This window comes from Panthera uncia, chromosome B1 (assembly GCF_023721935.1).
Source record: "Panthera uncia isolate 11264 chromosome B1, Puncia_PCG_1.0, whole genome shotgun sequence".
In the NCBI taxonomy this organism is placed as follows: Eukaryota; Metazoa; Chordata; class Mammalia; order Carnivora; family Felidae; genus Panthera; species Panthera uncia.
The window spans coordinates 61,888,007-61,908,615 of NC_064811.1; positions in this window are offsets into that span (position 1 = coordinate 61,888,007).

Here is a 20,609-nt window from a genome sequence, read left to right on the forward strand (position 1 = left end):
AAGGGCTCCTGACCTCTTCGATGTTTGTTTGTTTTTTTTTTTAAAGTAAAACATCTGTTCAGTTGTGTCGCGAAAAGTAAATAAAAGAACGTGTGACGCTCTGCGATAACCCCCGTTGTATTTACTTTCTAATTCTCCCTTCTCGCGATAGAATTACGTTTGTTTGGCAGTGCCCCCTACGGTATGAAAACATCAAATGTAAACTAGAAAGATGAATGTTTACTTGGTGAATGTGGCCTTGACATTTTAAATTTCTGGGGTTTAATTATGTTTTTGTGGGTCAGCTTCTGCTTTTACCACCGGTAGTCCAAAAATTATACCAACTCTAGAGGCAGAACAGTGCTATTGCAGTTTTGCACGATCTTTCAATGCAGGCTCCAGACTTGTGTACTTAAGCAGCATAAGGGTATATTAGCTGTGTAGAGTATATTTTTCCCAATAAATGTGTGTTATTTCCAGAAAAATAAAAGAGAAAAATATGTGTTGTTTAGCATACTAAGCATGTTGTATTGATTGCAATTAATTAGGCCTTATTATTGAATGCCAAAGGCCTCCATCTCCTGGGGGAAAGATGTGGTAAATACAAATAATCATTTAGCCAGAAGTGATCAGACATCAAAAGAGTCCACCTTTGCAAAAGAACAATTGCACCACTTTCATTTTTGTCACCAGAAAGTGATTGAAGAAGCCCCTTAAGACAGAAGACTGTGGGCTACTCTTGTTTTCCACCTGTGTTAAGTTTCTATTTCCCTCTAGCACTCCCATTCCATCTTCTTGATAGATGTCAAAATGGCCTTAATCCTGGAAGAAACCTCACTCATTGCCAACCATCTTCAGTCCAGGCTGATATATATGAATAGTTATCTCTGACTTTGTAACCGACAAAGAAACAAATCACTTCAGGAGCCCAGAATAGTAAACCTGCCTGAATGGCACTTTGCCACAGCATTTCTCCTTGGCATACACTCTTCCCCAAGGAGAAATACTACCAACTGTTGAAGAAAAGAGGGAAGTAAACACCTGAAAAATAAAAATGTAACGATGGCATATCCTCAAAGATTTATGCTTCAAATACATATAGATATATAAATTTCTAGATACTCATTTATATATAATAAAGATCTATGGAGGGGTATTATGTTCCAGACATTATATATATGTGTGTGTGTATATATATATATATATATATATATATATTTAGCCTTAGAAACACAAAGGTATGCATATGTAGGCCCTATTAAGTAGCTCACAATCGTTGTAAGGGAAACTGTCTCTAAACAGGAAATTGTCACAGAACAACCAGAAATAAAATTATGAAACGTAACACAAATAGTCACGATACCCAGGAGGCTAAGGCCGATGGCACTGGTATTTTTAATTGAGCCATATAATATCTGTCACTCTCAGGCTGATTAGCAGTAATGACTGAAGACGGGAAAACCTTTGTGGACATTAAGGAAGCAATAATAAACGGTGCAAGGGTTTGCTGGTCCTGAAGCTCAGATTTATATGAGGGATATTCACTGTTGGTCTCTAATTTTTACATAGTAAATGATCACAATCCACTGAATAATCATAATTGTGACATACAGAATTAAGAATAATAGGTTGTTGGGTTTTTTAATTTAAAAGTCAATTGGATGCAGATTAAGTTTAAATAATCTCTACCCTCAGGAATGTTCTCTTTATACCATAGCAAATGTACTGACTCACTGAAAACAAAAGGAAAGCAAAACTTTTACATATTAATAAGTATAACCATATCATCCAAAAAACAAGATTGTTTTTCTCATTTGCTATGAGATTGAGATCAGAGAAACCGTTTTCAAATAGTTGGCATTGTATAGATGCTGAGAAATTAAATCTTCATTGATACTAAAAAACTAAGATTCCAATTCAAAAGACATTCCAACAACAACAAAAGATTAGCACTTAAGCCATTTTTAAAAAGCAGCTTTACAGTAGATCAAAGTTTGCAACAGAATAGTAACCTGTTTTTGAGGTCTCATTTCATGGGAACTTTTGATGTTTGTAAGATATTACAATTTTTTACAATTTTTTATTAAGATTAAAAATAAGAACACAGTAAGAAAGTTTTTAAAGAAAAGTCATTTATCCAATTGAAAGCTTCTGGCTTAAGTAAGGCCTTTTGACCAAGTTAGTACTAGCAGCACTGCATAGGTACAATTTGTTCTGAAACAAACCTTAAGTTTACTTGCATTGTTACAGAACTGTTCGTTCCTTCTCAATAAAAAAAAAATTAAAATAAAATTTAAAAAAAAAGGTACTTAATGTTCTAGTGACCACCTGTGTCTTTTCCAAATTAGCAATTAATATTTGATCTCAGTATATCTGATCTCTCTTTTTGCTGCCAGTAGCACAGCTAGCTGGACCTATAAAATCCTTGAGAACTACATTCTTTTATCTGTTTTTTGAAATTCTGTTGAATGGCTTGCTCAAAAGGCAAAGAATGAAATTTTTTATTCAAGAACATTATCACTATTTGGTAAAGAATCAACTAAATTTGATTTTACTAATTTCAGTACACACTTTTATATTAATAGTACATAATTTTTCAAGAAAAGTATCACATTTAAATTATTGAGTAAGATATGATTAGTAAAATAATTAAATATAATTTGCCTCATACTCATTAGTACAAGTTTTAAACAAGTATTAATCAAGATGATCTTGAATTTTTACTTCCCAGACCTCCTGACAGGGCATCCAAACTATATTCCAGTGACATATTACACCTTTTACTGAACAACACTCTTCTCCATCTTATCTCTTACTCATCTTATTCCTCTTTTGTCTCCTTCTATCCTCATCACTTTACTTTTAATATTTTTAGGTACCATCTGCCATGGGTATATTCATCCAAGAAAGGTAGCTTTACTCATTGCCTCTGCCCCTCTCCAGGTCCATCAACTCTCTCTTTCCATCAACCTCTCCTTTCCTTTCTCTAAAATGACCATGGATGACACCAAAGACCACCCCACCACCTTAGCCAAAGATGAACAGTTTTCACCATTAAACAGTGTGCCATATCGTATGTTAGCTCTAGATAAAATGGCAAAGTAGGCAAAGTTCATCTTGGTGTGCTCCTGCCTCCTCTTTCTATACTTCCCATCTCAAGTCCCTTGATCCCTGAATATTCAGAATCACCACCTCCACCCCATCAACATCAGTACCACTCTTTCTACTTCTCTTATTCCAGAAATTTTCTAGTTTAGCACTACCACTATCAATAAATACCTAGTGCTTCAGTTTGTCAAGGATTTACAGGCACCTGGCATGCTATGCAATTAATAAAATCAATTATTTAATGCTATATCCCAAGGAACCTCATGTGGTCTTCAAAAGTATACTTCAGAAGCCACCTAGGGAACCAGATAGGTGGGACTTCAACTGGAAAGCTTGTACTGTTTTACATAATGACCTTCTGATCGTCTCCCTGGTAAGTTTCCTTTTCCTACAAACAGTGCTGCTTTCTTTTGGGGAAACTGTTCCTGCCTATACTATATAAACAGGTGACTCTAGTGGCAGCTGCCAGCTAAGTCCCCAACTTCATGGCTAGAGGTTAGGCATATGACTCAGGCCAAAGGAAGCAGAGCTCTTCCCCAGGATGTGTTCAGGTGGAGCTAAGGGAAGAAGGGTTATTCCACCATAGTGATAGCCTGAGAAAAGAAGAAAGTCTTGATAATGGCAAGTGGCCACATACTGCTTTCTGTAGCATGAAGCCATTACACAGAGTTAAAAGTATTTCAAGAGATCAAGTCCTGGTGGTGCACCAGTCTGGGTTTCCAGTCACCCATGAGGTCCAGCTGTGCCTTTTCACATAGTGTAGTTAAATTAACTAGTAAATTCTCTTCTACTTCTAGACTAACTTGACTTAGACCTCTACAACCAAAACACCCTAATACATTGTGTTTCTGAATGAAAGTTCGTTCAAAGAAGGCTAACTGCTGCTAAATAAATTTGAAAGTCACTGAACTGAACTATAATAAGGCACTATTATTGGTTGAATCACAGTCTACCAAATGTTGAAGGTCACCTTGTCCTAATTCCTCATTTTCCACATGAACAACCGAAGGCAAAGTGACTTGCTAAACATTATACAGGCAGTCAATGGCAAAGTCAGTATTAGAAACTGATTTCTACCTTGCTCAGTTGTTCTTTTCATTACACTATCCTCTCGCCTATTTAATTCCTCCCAATGGTATTTTTAAAAGGCAATTATTTAGAGATACAACCTTAATCTTAAAGAATAAATCACAACAGTAGCAATTTCACTTACTGACTGTTTAGTGGGAAGATACTCAGCTGCATGGAGGCCATAACAGACACCTTTTCCTCTTTAAGCCTCTCATGTGTTGTTCATATTGGACCCCAAACTCTGCACCTAAGATGGTCAGATCCACAAGTTTTAACTACTATCTCCACACTTATAATTTCCAAATCTACATCTCCAATCCAGAGTCCTCTCCACACATTCAGACCTACATTGTCAATTTCCTTCTGGTTATCTCCACCCAGACAGTGTGTACATATTTCAAAATCAGTATGCCTACAACTGAGCTCATTGTCTTTCCTCCAAAATCTATTTCTGATCTGTGTGACCCTCTCTCATTAAAAATGGTACCACCATGCTAATATAATCATGTGAATTATTCCCCAATGCAGAATCCTAGGAATCATCTTTAACTTTTCTCCCTCATCATCACCACAATCTATCACTTTGACCTACTAAATATTTTCATTAATCTATTCCCTCCATCCTAGTGAACTAATATCTTAAGTCAGCCTGTTTTCCTCTTGCCTGAGTTTTTGCATTTTGATTATTAATGCCTCCCTACTAAGTATCATCCCGACATCCTTCTAAAACATATTCTATTCATAATACTCTGCTCTTTAAAATATTTCGGTGACTTCTCAGAATTTATAAACTAAAAGCCAATTTCATAAGCATATACATCCCTTTATGATCTACCTCTCTCTTACCACCATCCCCACATGCTGCCTTTAACTATCAGCCTCTCTCTCTCACCCCTACTTCTAATGAACCACTTATTTCCAAAACAGGACATGTTCTCTTAGATATCTTCACACAACCTGCTTACTCAGCATAGTGTGGCTCTTTCCCATTTTGTCCTCCTCTTGAAATCAGCCTTCAAGATTTAGCTCAAGCATCACTTTCTTTGTGAAGCCGTTTCTAAAAGCCCTACTGTGTGTTTCCTTAGCACACTGGGCCCGCTTCTATTACAATGTATGTGGTTAATTAACCAGTAAATTCTCTTCTACATCCAAACTAATTTGAGCTAGACCTCTACAACCAAAACATCGAGACTAACACATTGTTTCTGCATATGGGTTCTTTCAAAGAAGGCTAACTGCTGCAAAATAAGTTTGGAAATCACTGGACTAAAGTACAATAAGGCATTATTATAGGTTGAATCTCATTTGTGGAGATGAACTAGAAAAGATTCCTCGTCTGTATGAATGCAGTCTATCAAAGTCCAGCCCACACTCACTTCTTGGCCAGATTACGTGCAATATGCAAATCGAGCACCCATACCATGGTATACTGTAATTATATATGTAAGTAGGTAACTGTCCTTCACATCTTCAATTTTAAGCCCTGTTTTTGTTTCTAGCACAGCAAAGAATGATATATAATGCTCAAGGAACATCTTTATAATTAATTACTGGTAGCACTTAAACATACCATGTGGTCTGAATTTACTAGCAATTAGCTGCTATACAAGAAATCAGAAATAACCATAACTTAAACTAAATTTTATTTTTTTGTCACATAAAATAAATCTAGTAGTAGTCAATTCAGGGCTGATGTGGCACATCCATGGTCAGCAGGGATCAGTCTCCTCTCTGCTATCCTTAAACATGGCTTCATTTCCTGCCTCAGTGTCCAATCAATAAAGCTGTCAGGACCACTTCATATGGTTGTGTAGTTTGCCACTGCAAAGGCACCTAACCAAGAAGTGAGTGGGATCTATATACTGCAAGGGAATGCAGTTGCCCAGAAGAGGAATTTTTCTAATTCATCTGCAAAGACAGGTGTTTCTATTCTGTTCACAGGTACCAAGCAGGTTATGTAAGATATTATGGTCATTGGGATTTCAGCTATTCCATCCATCTTCTTAGAAGGGCAAAAATTACCGTGATCTCTAAGCACTTTCCTAGAAGACCCACTTTAAAAATACTTCCTTAGATTTCATTGGCCCACACTTAATGACAAGACACAACTAGTTGAAAGGGAAGCTGGCAAAGAGTGTTTCAGTTAAACACACTGCCACCATAAATACAAACACTGGGCAGCTTCAGTATAGGTGCCGCATACATACAATCCATCATTTCAACATTGGATGGTTGATGAGTCCAAAGAAATAGCGTTAAGGCTTTGTACTAAGTTTCATAACTAAAAGTTTAAACTCCAACAAAGCAAACTTAAGATTATGTTTATCTAAATTAAAGCAAGACACTTTCAATAAAACTTCCATGGTCTGCTTTTTGAAACCAAAAATCTCTCTCTCTTTCTTTCTTTCTCTCTCTAAAAGATCAGTAGAGTTTATTTTTAGTATGCTGAATACTCTTATGTAAATTCTATCAAGTAGAAAGATTCTCTTATGCTTTATTAAAAAAAAAAAAAAACTTCCCTTAAGAAGAGGGTGATACTCCTAACCCTGTTACCGTTAAAATTTTAGGACTGTGTGTTTTGTATTCCTACCTATATTTCTAAGTCAATGGTAATTAGTAAAGGCACCGCAGTACCTTTTTGTTCAAGGATCTTTAAAACCTGGATTCAGACACCTTTTCAAACTTAGCACATTTTTCCTTCACTTACCCTAAATTCTATCCAAACTTGTTCCCTACATATACCCTGACTCCCACTCTGTTCCTTTGTTTGACATTGTTCTTGACTTTCACTTCTCAATGTCTTATCTCTACACAATCAAAACATGAGTATCTTTCAAGCACCAGTTCCAATGTTCCTTCCTTTGTAAAGCTCTACTCGATGTAAACCAGATATGTCTTCCTCCCCATCTGAATACCCAAAGCACTTTGAGAGAAAGGCCCTGACATATTAATTTGGTACAGAAATCCTATGGCTTTTGGAGTAAGATAGATATGGGCCAAGGCAAGGTACAAAGTCTGGCTCTGCCACTCACTATACCAGACAAATTGCTTAACTTCATCTGAAATACAAGTATAATATGTACTTGCGAGGTTGGCATGAAAACAACTGAAATTGTAACTCTTAGGCCTGACAATAGTAGACATTCAAGGTTTCTTGACTAAATTAATTAATATAGTATATAGGCTTGTGCTGAGTTATATTATTTTGAGTCATAATATGATTTTTTTCAAAGATACCTTCAAGGAGCAGTTACTGTACTTTCTTCCATAAGATTTTATCAGAAGTAAAAAATCATAAAAGCAAAACACATTGATGTAATTAAAAGACATAATTACAAGTAGAAAATACTTAAAGTATGTGTTTAATTCAATAGGTTTCTTCACCAGAAATCTCCAAATAACCATATCCTGAAAAAATTTGTGGAAATAGACACATCTGTTTGCACTGAATTAGGAGGCAGGAATGCTGTGCTTTACTTCCAATTCTGTCATTAAATACCTTTGCTACCTTTGGCAATTTGTCAGGATTATCATTTCCCAGCTTCTTCATCTATCAAAAATGGTGGAATAAAATCAAGACATTACATACCCTAAACAACTTATCTTCAAGTTATCAACAACTTATCTTCACCTTTAAGATACCAAGTGTAATTATTATGAGGCATAATAAATAACAAAAAATGCTATATATTATTATGCCTTGTAATTATGTTATTACAATAAGACAAATAAATGGTCAAAAGAAGTTATGTCTATTTTGGCTCTCTTCCTGCAATGAATTTCTTAGTTATGAACTAGAATGCCTTGTTTTTTATTATTATTATTATTATTATTATTATTTATTTTTGAGACAGAGAGAGACGGAGCATGAGCAGGGTAGGGGCAGAGAGAGAGGGAGACACAGAATCTGAAGCAGGCTCCAAGCTGTCAGCCCAGAGCCCAAAGCAGGGCTTGAACTCACAGACTGTGAGATCATGACCTGAGCTGAAGTCGGACGCTCAACCAACTAAGCCACCCAGGCGCCCCTAGAATGCCTTATTTTCTGATAGCACATCCGAATCAGTTCCCCAGAACAAACCTACTCACCTACCTTAATTTTTTCTTCCTTCCTTCTTTCCTTTGATAGTACAGGATGTGCAATTGTCCAATCAATTAAGTTAATATTTTCACCTGACCAACTCTTTTGGTGGATAGAAGAAACTATATGCTAATACATGGGTTGACCCATATAACTACTTTACCAAAAATACCAAATGTCACTGTGTTCTCATGCTAACCACATTGAGGAGGATATGCCTTTTTGTTTTTCTTGTTCTCATTTTTCAGGGCAACCTGCAATTCTGTGTGGCAAGTGTGAGCCAGAGATAGAAATCATAGAGAGATTACATGACGTCAATCCAGGCCTCACACTGACATGTGAATCTGTTAATAAAGTTATAGTCAGTTGCTACAGGGATGATTTTCAGATAAAAAAAATTCCATGAACTTCCAAATTTCCCAAAAATGTAGATGTGCAGCCTTTGGATTTACTTTTGTTTTTATTCTGATTATGTGCTTTTTAATTAACATAGACAGGTAGGAGTGTATAAAGAAACAAAGAGGTAGAAAGACAGGTACATTTTATCAAAATTCTACTACTTGGCATGTTATTCTGAGAGCATGCATAGTACCATAATTTTCCTAAAGTGTTGGGAGGAGTGGATATCTCATGTGCTCTAAAATTTCTATGGAATTTCTATGAAGCATTTTTATATTTCTTTCAGAAACCAATTACATTTTTCTGGGATTTTTTCCTGTCAACAAAGTACATTTAGTATAGCCTCAAAAAATATGTCCCATACTGTGCTGAAGAGATTGATGAACTAGCTATATTATTGGGCTGAAGTTTCTTTCCACAGAAAGGAAGATGGCTAGTTGGCTGACTTGCCCCATTGCATATAAGCTGGACAGAAAGAGAGAGTATGGTGGATAGGCAACTACAGGTGGAACAGAGGCTGACGGGCTGCATACTCATGGTGTGTGGTGCTAAGGAGGCTCTGCCCAGATGTCCTGCTAACATAACATATTGGATCTAGAAACATGATCTCCTCCATCTGATATTTAATTAATTAATTAATTAATTAATTAAAAACTAAAAATGCGGAGTTGCACTTTAGACCCAGCAGCCCTACCCACCAGTGAACTGTGCTCTAGTGAATATCAAGCTCTAGCCCTTCTGGTTGGTTTGCCACACCTCTGTCCTTGGGGCGCTAGTGAGAAAGGGGCCCAACAGAGAAAAGGTTCCACCCAACATTTCCTAGAACGGAGAATGAAGCCTAAATCCTTTTTTCTGTGTGTCTCTGGGAGACAAGAAGAGTTTACTCTTAAACTGTGAAAGACTCCCAGAAATAATTGGTAGAAGAAGAGGGATAGGAATGGGGTGGGACAGAAACGTTTTGTAGAAGACTATAAGTCCAACATTCACTTGTGAAATCAGGACTCAGAAAAACTTAGCTTTTGTAATATTCCCTTCCCAATATACACCCTGGTATTTCCATGGGGAAACTCATTCCCTTGAGGGCCATATATTTTGTTGTTTTTGTGAATAGTCCTTTATTAATGAAGTTGCTTTGTAGAAAATATAGACAAAGTAAAAACATTACATTTCCACTTCATTTAACAGTGATGTGTGCTTCCTAATTTTCTCTTTCTGTATATTTTTTTAAACTAATGAACTCAGACCATATACGCTGTTTTGTAGTCTGCTTTTATCAGCCAATGATGTCCAACTATTTTAGTAAATGTTTATTTTATATAACACATAGAATACAGTCTTAAAAATTCCTTAATGAAACAAAAATGTCTTTTGCATCCAGTTAATACGGCCAAGTCTCTCTTTACCTAGTACTGTCCCTTTTTTTATGACCTTGACTTATTGAAGGAACTGGTACAATTGCCCTGGAGAATATCACACTCTCTGGTTTGTCTAATTTCTTCCTTGTGTTATCATTTGGTTTATTCCACTCTCCCCTGTGTTTTCTGTAACTTGGCTATTATATATAACATTTTAATGAATTCAAATTAAATATTTTTGGCTAGAATACTTCATAGGTATATTCTGAACATCACATTGCTTCTCATTAGAAGACATATTATCTGGTTGACTCACAATAAATAATACTGAACTGGACCCTGGCTTAGAGTGATGACATTCCCCTCACATACCCAGAAATGTAGCTCAATGACTTGTGCAAATAATAACTATTTGGTAAAACACAGACTTCAGTATTGTTTTTTTCTTAAGAATTTTATATGTTAATCATTAATTTGGTTTTATAATCCATTATCTGACTGTTTTGTTTTGTTTTTATTTTGATGGTAGAGTTACCTTTATGATTTTTACTTCATATGTTATTAAAATTAGTTTACATCATCTCATGTGGAAAACTGTGGCCCAGAAGTACATCGTATGGCAGGGCAAATAAACTAGATGTTAAAATTTTGCAACAGATATTCCACACATTGAATAATTTACACTTTGAAATTTGAGATTTAGATAATCTAGAATAACTCCTTAACTGTTAAACCTTAGATTTTTGGTTTGGTTTTTTTTTTTTTTTTAACTAATACCAACTGCTGATACACCTACGCAAAACAATTTTTGGCGAACTTCTAGCAGTTGACCTCTAAAATAATCATTAAAGAGATTATGCTATTTTCTGCAACAGAGATAAATTTGTCACTTGTGTTCTTTCCAGAATTATACGCCACTTTTTTATTTAGCTTCTCTCTATTGGTGGCCCAATCCTCAAAATAACCAGGAAAGCACAATGTATCTAGCCTTTCAAATCATCTAATTTTTAAATTTATTTTCCTTCTATAATATTACATTCTGTGTATATCTACACTGTGCTCTATATTGGCATTGTGTTGGTTTTCTATAAATAACTTTCAGATAAAATATTTTAAACTGAACAGAGCAGCCAAATCTGTTTTTTGTTACTGATTTTATGAAAAAAAACAATCTTTTCATGTGAAAAGAGCCTCTATTTCACTCTCTACTTCTAAAATGTCTTTGCCTTTTTCTGACTGGTTTATTTCATTTAGCATTATACTCTCTAGCTCCATCCATGTCATTGCAAATGGCAAGGTTTCATTATTTTACATGGATAATATACCATTTTGTATGTGTGTGTATATCACAACTTCCTTATCCATTTGTCAGTCAGAGGACACTTGCGCTGTTTCCATAATTTGGTTATTGTAAATAATGCTCCTATAAACATAAGGATGCATGTATCCTTCAAATTCGTGTTTTTGTATTCTTTAGGTAAATACCCAGTAGTGCGATTGCTGGATCATAGAGTAGTTCTATTTTTAACTTTTTAAGGAACTTCCGCACTGTTTTCCACATGGGCTGCACCAGTTTACATTCCCACCAACAGTGCAGGAGGGTTCCACTTCTTCCACATCCTTGACAACACCTGTTGTTTCTTGTGTTGTTGATTTTAGCCATTCTGACATCATGTATGAAGTAATATCTCATTGTAGTTTTGATTTGCATTTTCCTGATGATAAGTGATGTTGAACATCTTTGTTACATGTCTTTTGGCCAGCTGTATGTCTTTTTTGGAAAAATATCTGTTCATGTCTTCTGCCCATTTTTAAATTGGATTATTTGTTTTTTGAATCTTGAGTTATATAAATTCTTCATGTATTTTGGATACTAACTCTTTGTCAAATATGTCATTTGCAAATATCTTCTCACATTCTGTAGGTTACCTGTTAGTTTTGTTGATTGTTTCCTTTGCTGTGCAGAAGCTTTTTATTTTGCTGAGGTCCCAATACTTTATTTTTGCTTTTTTTTCCCTTGCCTCAGGATACCTATCTAGAGAAAAGTAGCTACGGCTGATGTTACAGAAGTTACTGCCTTGCTCTCTTCTAGGATTTTTATGGACTCAGGTCTCATATTTAGGGCTTAAATCCATTTTGAATTTATTTATGTGTATGGTATAAGAAAATGGTTCCATTTTATTCTTTTGCATGTTGCTGTCCAGTTTCCCCAACATCATTTGTTGAAAACATTGTCTTTTTCCCATTAGATATTCTTTCCTGCTTTGTGGAAGATTCACTGACCATATATTTATAGGTTTATTTCTGGGCTCTCTATTCTGTTTCATTGATCTACGTGTCTATTTTTGTGCCATGCTGTTTTGATCACTACTGCTTTGTAATATAACTTGAAGTCTAGATGATGACTCCAGCTTTGCTTTGCTTTTTCAAGATGGCTTTAGCTAATCTGGGTCTTTTGGGGTGACCTTATGTTATTAATACATTTTCTTGCCATTAAATCCTAGAGCATGGTTCTCCACCCCATTTAGACCCAACACTCCCTTCTAATAGCAAATATTTTATTTTGCCTTCCTTATTATCCTGAGATGAAATTCATAAGTAATATATTCAATGAACATAAGCAAGTTTTAAAAACCAATATAATGCATTAGCCATAAAGTATAGGATAATAAAATAAAAACAAGGCAATTTATAATGAAATAATATAATGAAGTGCTTAGACATGGGTTTTTTAGAAGGCATAATGAGGAAGTTAGATGCTTGTACTTATATGTAGCATTAATGCAAATATCATAGCCAAAAAAGCAGACTGATATTCAGATGTATTGATTTGTCATAGGAGTAACACTGTCAAGTGACAGAATATTCCCAAAATGATGAACTATCCTTGGTAAAAACACATTTTTCCTTACATTTACATAGTAGCTGCATTTCTAGAAAATTCATATTAACCATGGGAGAAAAAATGGAGTTCAGTTCTAGGTTTAGGTCATTATACAGAATTTCAGGGTTTTTTTTCTTTTTTACCTACCCTAACGTCTAAAGGGACATTTGAAAATCATGTAGGATGCATGGGCATCACCTTTCTATGTAGAGGACTTCCCTGAGAATTATAGGACAGATAGTGTCCTTAGTTGCTGTCCACTAATCCCAAGAATCACTCCCCATTGCCACTCTCATGTTTGTGTTGTCCAAAAACCTTTCCTACGAGCTCTCAAAATGCCCCTATCCATGAGTTGAGACATACCAATTAAGAACTGCAGTTGTAAAATATATTTTAAAATTGCTTAGCATTCCATTGAATTAGTATGGCACTAGTGGATCACTATCGATTCACCAAATTCAAGGACACGATCTCTTTAAATCACTGAAAAATTGTAATAGAAACCACTCACAGAGAGCTTACGATGTCCCAGACTTTTTATTTGTATTTGCTTATTTAACCTTTACAACAACCATATCAAGGTAAGTAATAGTATTGTCTTCCCCTATTTTACAGATAAGAAACCTGAGACTCAAAGATGTCAAATAACCTTCTTTAAGAGAGCCAGGATCCAAATCCAGGTGTTTTTGATGTTTAGATCCAAGTGCTTAGCTACAATATATTGCCAGATATCGTTTTTATTACTTCTTAGAGCAGCCATTCTCTTTCTGTTCAGTGCTTTTCTTACTTCCTGATGCAGCTTCCCTTCATAATTGCCTTTCCTTTTTGATCTTTCTAGAACAATTCTTTTTTGGAAATATGAGTCTGTTTGCCACTCCCTCCTCCCCCCTGCCTTTTAAAGTGGAGATCTGTGTTAGATTTGGATCTGCTACAATTGGTTCTAATTAATGTCCCTACCCCCAGGCAGTCTTGGAATGAGTGACTCAATATAACTGAGCAAATTTCATATTTAAAGGAGCTTGAGAATTTTTAACCTGAACCAACATGTCCAGGGAGTATCCTATTACATGTTCATTGCTTCTTTTCCCTCCCTAGCCATTAGCTTTTTAAAAAACTGATGGATGGTTACTTTAATCTCACTATTATCATCTGAAAATATTATTTCAGTGGTTATGAATAACATCCTCATTAGTGGAGTGCTTTTTTTCCTTCATTACTAAAATGGAAGTAATTTGAGGACAGAAAATGCACATCACTTTGTTTCCCCTACGATATATTGTAATGCTTGTACATAGTAAATTCACAGTAAATATCCACTGAGTGACTGCATGAAGCTGAGTTCAATCTAATTTAACACAATAATTATAAGCTAAACATGAACAGACTTCTTCACTTAGATCCTTTGTGTTTTGTTTTCCACACATATAAAATGAGCTGAATTCACAGTGTTGTCAGGAAGACACAATGAGATATTTGTGAGTGTTGCTACAACTATATTAGCACATAGGAGACATTTAAAGGGTAGCTTTTCTGGGGCGCCTGGGTGGCGCAGTCGGTTAAGCATCCGACTTCAGCCAGGTCACGATCTCACGGTCCGTGAGTTCGAGCCCCGCGTCAGGCTCTGGGCGGATGGCTCGGAGCCTGGAGCCTGTTTCCGATTCTGTGTCTCCCTCTCTCTCTGCCCCTCCCCCGTTCATGCTATGTCTCTCTCTGTCCCAAAAATAAATTAAAAAACGTTGAAAAAAAAAATAAAAATAAAGGGTAGCTTTTCTTCCCATCGATCCTTTCTCCACAACATTTTCCCCTTCACAGAGTGCTTTGAGACAAAGTAATAAAGGTTCAAATTTTGAACCTGTGTATGTACAGGTCTTTTTCCTTTCTATATGCTATGCGTACAGAACTTGGTGGGATATCTAGACTCAACCTACAAACTTCGTTTTATATTATTCTTATTATTTTATTTTTTTATTTTTAAATGTTTTTATTATTTATTTTTGAGGGAGAGAGAGAGAGCAAGTAGGAGAGGGGCATAGAGAGAGGGAGACACAGAATCTGAAGCAGGTTCTAGGCTCTGAGCTGTCAGCACAGAGCCCGACACAGGGCTTGAACCCACGAACCATGAGATCGTGACCTGAGCTGAAGTCAGACACTTAACCAACTGAGCCACACAGGTGCCCATTATTCTTATTATTTTAATAAACACAGAGCACATTTCCCTAAATATAAACGAAAGAGGAAATTACAGTGTAGTACTCTATAATACAGAACTAACTTTCCCACCTCTACTATTACTGTATGTATGTATCTCTTGAGAGAATGTTCAGTTTATTGTGTTGTGATGCAGTCTAAAGAACTAAGTCTTCTTGTTGATCCTTGCCAAGGAAAGGGGCTACTCCTCAGGCAGGAAAGTTTTTCTGAGAGAGTGGGCCCAAAATTGTTATGAAGTAACATTTGACTTCCAAGGTCAAGGAGTCAGAATGTTTATAAGCGTACTCTTGAGTGATTCCTATTAAGGATGTCTCCCATGATCCACCATATATTAGCAAAAGGAGAGCCAAGAAGGAAGAACACCAATAAGATTTGTTTGATTTCTTTTTTTTTTAAGTTATTTTTTAAATGTTTATTTCTTTATTTTTTGAGAGAGGGGGAGGAGCAGAGAGAGAGACTGGAGAGAGAATCCCAAGCTCCACACTAAGCAAGAACTAGATCCCACAAACTGTGAGATCATGACTTGAGCTGAAATCCAGAGTTGATCGTGACCTGAGAAATCCAGAGTTGGATGCTCAATCGACTGAGCCACCCAGGCACCCCAAAATCTATTTGTTTTTTGTCTTTTTTCCCCCCTTCATGGAAGCACAGGAGCTTTGGAGTCATGGTATAACTTCAACCCAGATTATTGAAATTCATGCTATTATTTAGCTATTATTTAGGTTATCTTTTGTATCCCCCAATCTTTAATAGACTATTTAAGTGCATTACAGGAAACCAGGAGAGGGTCATTTGCCCATGCTTGCGCCAGAGTGCCAAAAAGGAGATCTTCAGCCCCTCCCCAGTATGATTGTCTCAATGACAGCGAATTTAAAGACTCCATGACAAGGGAAGGCCAGAGGAAAAAACCATGGCCATGTGGTCCAACTATCTCCTGATCATCTGGAAATTCTTCTAATACTAAACTTGGAAGATCTGGGTTATATTTTTGTAAAGAAAACAGAATCCTAACACATGTGATTCATTGCTATATCCTCAGAGCCTTCCTAGCACATGGTGCTCACGAAGAATTTGTAGAATCAATAAATGAGCCAGTATTCACTTAATGAGTTTTGTCTTGCTTTGTACTTACCACTGTGTTTCATAGCCAGCATCCAACATACCATATAGGTAAATTTTATTCAGGTTCAACTCAGTACCTATTGAGTACCTCCTATGAACAAGGAACTAAGCTAGTCGCTCTGGGAGACACATCTATGAATTGCTTCAAGGAGCTAAAAATTTAGTGGCTGAGATAGACACAGACATAAATAACTATTTCTTTAATGTGTAACCTCAGGGATATCTGAAGTTCCCTATCTCATTACCTTTCTCTCTTTTTGTAAGCATTTCTCAATTTCTCTGTCCCTTAAGAACACTTGCGCTTTTGTGCTTCATCTTCCTTGCCTGATTCGCTCCCTTGACACCATTCTTATATTCTTTCTCATCAACAATTCTTATTGTTCTAATAGCTCTTTCCTCTCTCTTTTCAGTAAGCTTTAAATACATCCTTCTTGACTGGAGAGAAGACTCACCTGGAGGCTTTTCTTTGATTATCTCTCAAATTTGGTTGCTTTTCATTTTTTAAAAAGTTTTCTGTACTTTAGGTTGGCCATTCTTAACTTTTAATAGAATAGCCCTCTCTATATTTTCCCCAGGGGATATTAAGAAAATGTTTTATTAGTAAAGTGAAAAAGTCTGTGCCCAATCACTAGGTATTTATCCAAAGAATACAAAACAGCTGATTTGAAGAGGCACATGCACCCAATGTTGATAGCAGAAATATCAACAATAGCCAAATTATGGAAAAAGCCCAAACATCCATTGGCTGATGAATGGATAAAGGGATAAAGAAGATGTGGTGTGTATACACACACACACACACACACACACACACACACACACACACTAGAATATTACTTGGTAAACAAAAATAATGAAATATTGCCATTTACAACAATGTGGATGGAACTAGAATGTATTATGCTAAGTGAAATAAGTTGGTCAGAAAAAGATAAATATCATATGATTTCACTCATATGTGGAATTTAAGAAACAAAACAGATGAACATAGGGGGAGGGAAGGAAAAAGAAGATAAAAACAGAGAGGGAGGCAAACCATAAGAAACTTAAATACAGAGAAAAAACAGGGTTGGGGCACCTGGGTGGCTCAGTCGGTTAAGCGTCTGACTTTGGCTCAGGCCATGATCTCACGGTCCGTGAGTTCAAGCCCCACATCGGGCTCTGTGCTGACAGCTCAGAGCCTGGAGCCTGCTTCAGATTCTGTGTCTCCCTCTCTCTCTGACCCTCCCTCATTCATGCTCTGTCTCTCTCTGTCTCAAAAGTAAATAAACTTTAAAAAAAAAATTAAAAAAAAAAAAAAAAACAGGGTTGCTGGAGGGGAGGTGGGTGGGGGGATGAGCTAAATAGGTAATGGGCATTACAGAGGGCAGTTGTTGGGATGAGCACTGGGTGTTATATGTAAGTGATGAATCACTGAATTATATTCCTGAAACCATTTTATTTTTATTAAAATTTTTTTTTTAATGTTTATCTATTTTTGAGAGAGAGAGAGACACACACAAAGTGCGAGTAGGGGAGGAACAGAGACAGAGGGAGACACAGAATCTGATGCAGGCCCCAGACTCTGAGCTGTCAGCACAGAGACATGGGGCTCGAACCCAGAAACAATGAGATCATAACCCGAACCAAAGTCTGACGCTTAACCAACTGAGCCACTCAGGCATCCCATCCTGAAACCATTATTACACTATATGTTAACTAACTTGGATTTAAATAAAATTAATTTAAAAAAAAGAAGAATCTGTGCCTAATGTGTTTTTTCCCTTTAACACATAATATATTACAGAAGCTGGTTAAAATTCTTAAGGGTGGACATAGGCACACTATCATATAATCAATATTGCTTCATTAAAGTCAGAAACAATAAGTGTAGTTACCTGAAATCTGAGTTGTGCAGCAAAGGTCCAACAAAGAGAATTGAGGCAAGAGAGTATAATGTCATTCCAAACCCCTCCAGTTTTCTCCAGTTTGGTGAAAGAAAGAATATGAGATATTCTTTGCATTTTTTAACAAATATTTTGTTAATATATTTCTGATTTTGCATAGCACTTTACAATTTTCAAAACTTTTTAGTGAACAATCAGCTCATTTGATCTTTACAACAGCATTGTTTTGAAGAAATCAGAGTTATATCATCATAACTGTCATTTTTAGCAGATAAGAGAATTCAGAGATGCCAATAACATCTCCAAATTCACAAGCTCTGCTTGTATGCGGTACACCTAGGTCTCAAATTCAGGACATGATTCTTCTGCTTCTAATAATAATAATAATAATAATAATAAATAATAATAATAATGCTATACATTATTTTACCAGGTCATTTACATTTAAATTTAAGTGTGGTTTTACTTATTTTGAAGTTTCTGAAAGGTCTCAAATTCAGGTATTCTTACGCTCAGGACATGATTCTTCTGCTTCTAATAATAATAATAATAATGCTATACATTATTTTACCAGGTCATTTATATTTAAATTTAAGTGTGGTTTTACTTATTTTGAAGTTTCTGAACCATAACCTCTATTGTATAAATATTTTTCACTAAACCCTTATGATAGAAAATTAGTATAGATTATTTATATGTTTAACCATTAAGACTAGACTTTTTCACCATGTAGAATCTAGACTTTAGTAACTACTGAAGGAGAGTGCTGTTTGGAGCATAGAAGCTAGAGAAACCCAGGAGATGAACTCCATGGACCCAAAAAATTGCATAATTGCATTGGGCCCAAAGAGTGCTTTCTAATGAGGTCTGTTTAAGACTGCTTAAAATGAAAACACCCATTGTCTATGTCAATGAATTAACACCAAATATGAAAATATTGGAGAATTAAGGGGCTATTACATTATTAAATGAATATAATAATGATCTGGCTCTTCATTCAAATGAAATTCTGTAGAATTAGGTTTTTGTCTCAGTGAAACACCATGGGGCACCTTGACAATTTCTTGAAGTCAAGGTAAATGAATAGAAATCATCAGAGTTTTTAAATAGAAGGATTAGGTAGAAATGACAAACTGAAAATGAAGTAAAAATGAAAGACTTTATAATATTACCTCCAAAATTCTTCACTCTCCTCACATATGTCTAAATCATATAAAACTAAGTCTCAAAAGTCTCATGCACTTAGCTGCCTGCCGTACTGAAAGGCAAACTGCCAATCAACCAATGATAAACAAATTTTCTTAAACACTTTTCTTCTCCATGCCTCTCACATAAGACCAGACCCCAACTAACAAAAAAAATTTTTTTTCTGAAAGTTTAGGTTTTACTTTTTTTTAAAGTTTACTTATGTTGAGAGCAAGAGCAAGAGAGCATGTGTGTGCACGAGCAGGGGAGGGACAGAGAGAGTAGGAAAGACAGAATCCCAAGCAGATTCTGTGCAGTCAGCACAGAGCTCCATGAGGGGCTTGATCTTACAAACCACAAAATCATGACCTGAGCTGAAACCAAGAGTGGGTCGCTTGAATGACTGAGCCACCCAGGGGCTCCCAAAGTTTAGTTTTAAAATAGTGGTCCAGGGGTGCCTGGGTGGCACAGTTGGTTAAGCATCTGACTTGCAATCTCATCTCAAGTCTTGATCTCAGGGTTGTGAGTCTAAGCCTGCATTGGGCTCCACAGTGTAGAGCTTACTTTAAAAAATAAAAGAGTTTCCTGGGTGGCTCAGGTGGTTAAGTGTCCGACCTCAGCTCAGGTCATGATCTCAGTTCATGAGTTTGAGCCCCACATCAGGCTCTGTGCTGACAGTTCAGAGCCCGAAGCCTACTCCAGATTCTGTGTCTCCCTCTCTCTGTCCCTCCCCCACTCACATTCTGCCTTTCTCTCTCAAAAATAAATTTAAAAAATTTTTTAAATAAATAGAATAAAATAATAAAATCGTGGTCTAACAGCCTATTTTTGTATCCTGGGTGTCTGTGAGTTGGATATTTGTCACTCAAGGAGTATGACAATCAAAATCAATTAAGAAAATTCAGTAAGGTCATTTAAAATGTGAGTTAAAATCTCTACCAGCTATATTTTTTATCATGTTTTTCTATCATATTCCTAAGATTATATATTTGTAGACTAAGATGTGGCATACGGCAAAGAGAGCCTTAGAATAGAAATATGTCAGCATGAATTTAATCCTTATAATTGAGAAGAGAACCCGATTTAAAATGCTTGGTAGACGTTAATAGGATCTTCATGTACTCCTGGAATTTAGCGCTGGGTTTTGTTCTGGCTGTTGGAAAATCTTTTGATCTAAAATATCTTATAAGCAGTTTACATGGGGGCACAAAGCATGTTTTACTCTGGAGACTAAATGGTTAATCTTGCCTTTGATGTTTCTTGCACATTGCTCTATTTTTCTGCTCTCAGTAGCAATTTTGTGGAAGTCATAAAGGATTGGTAAGCACCTACTC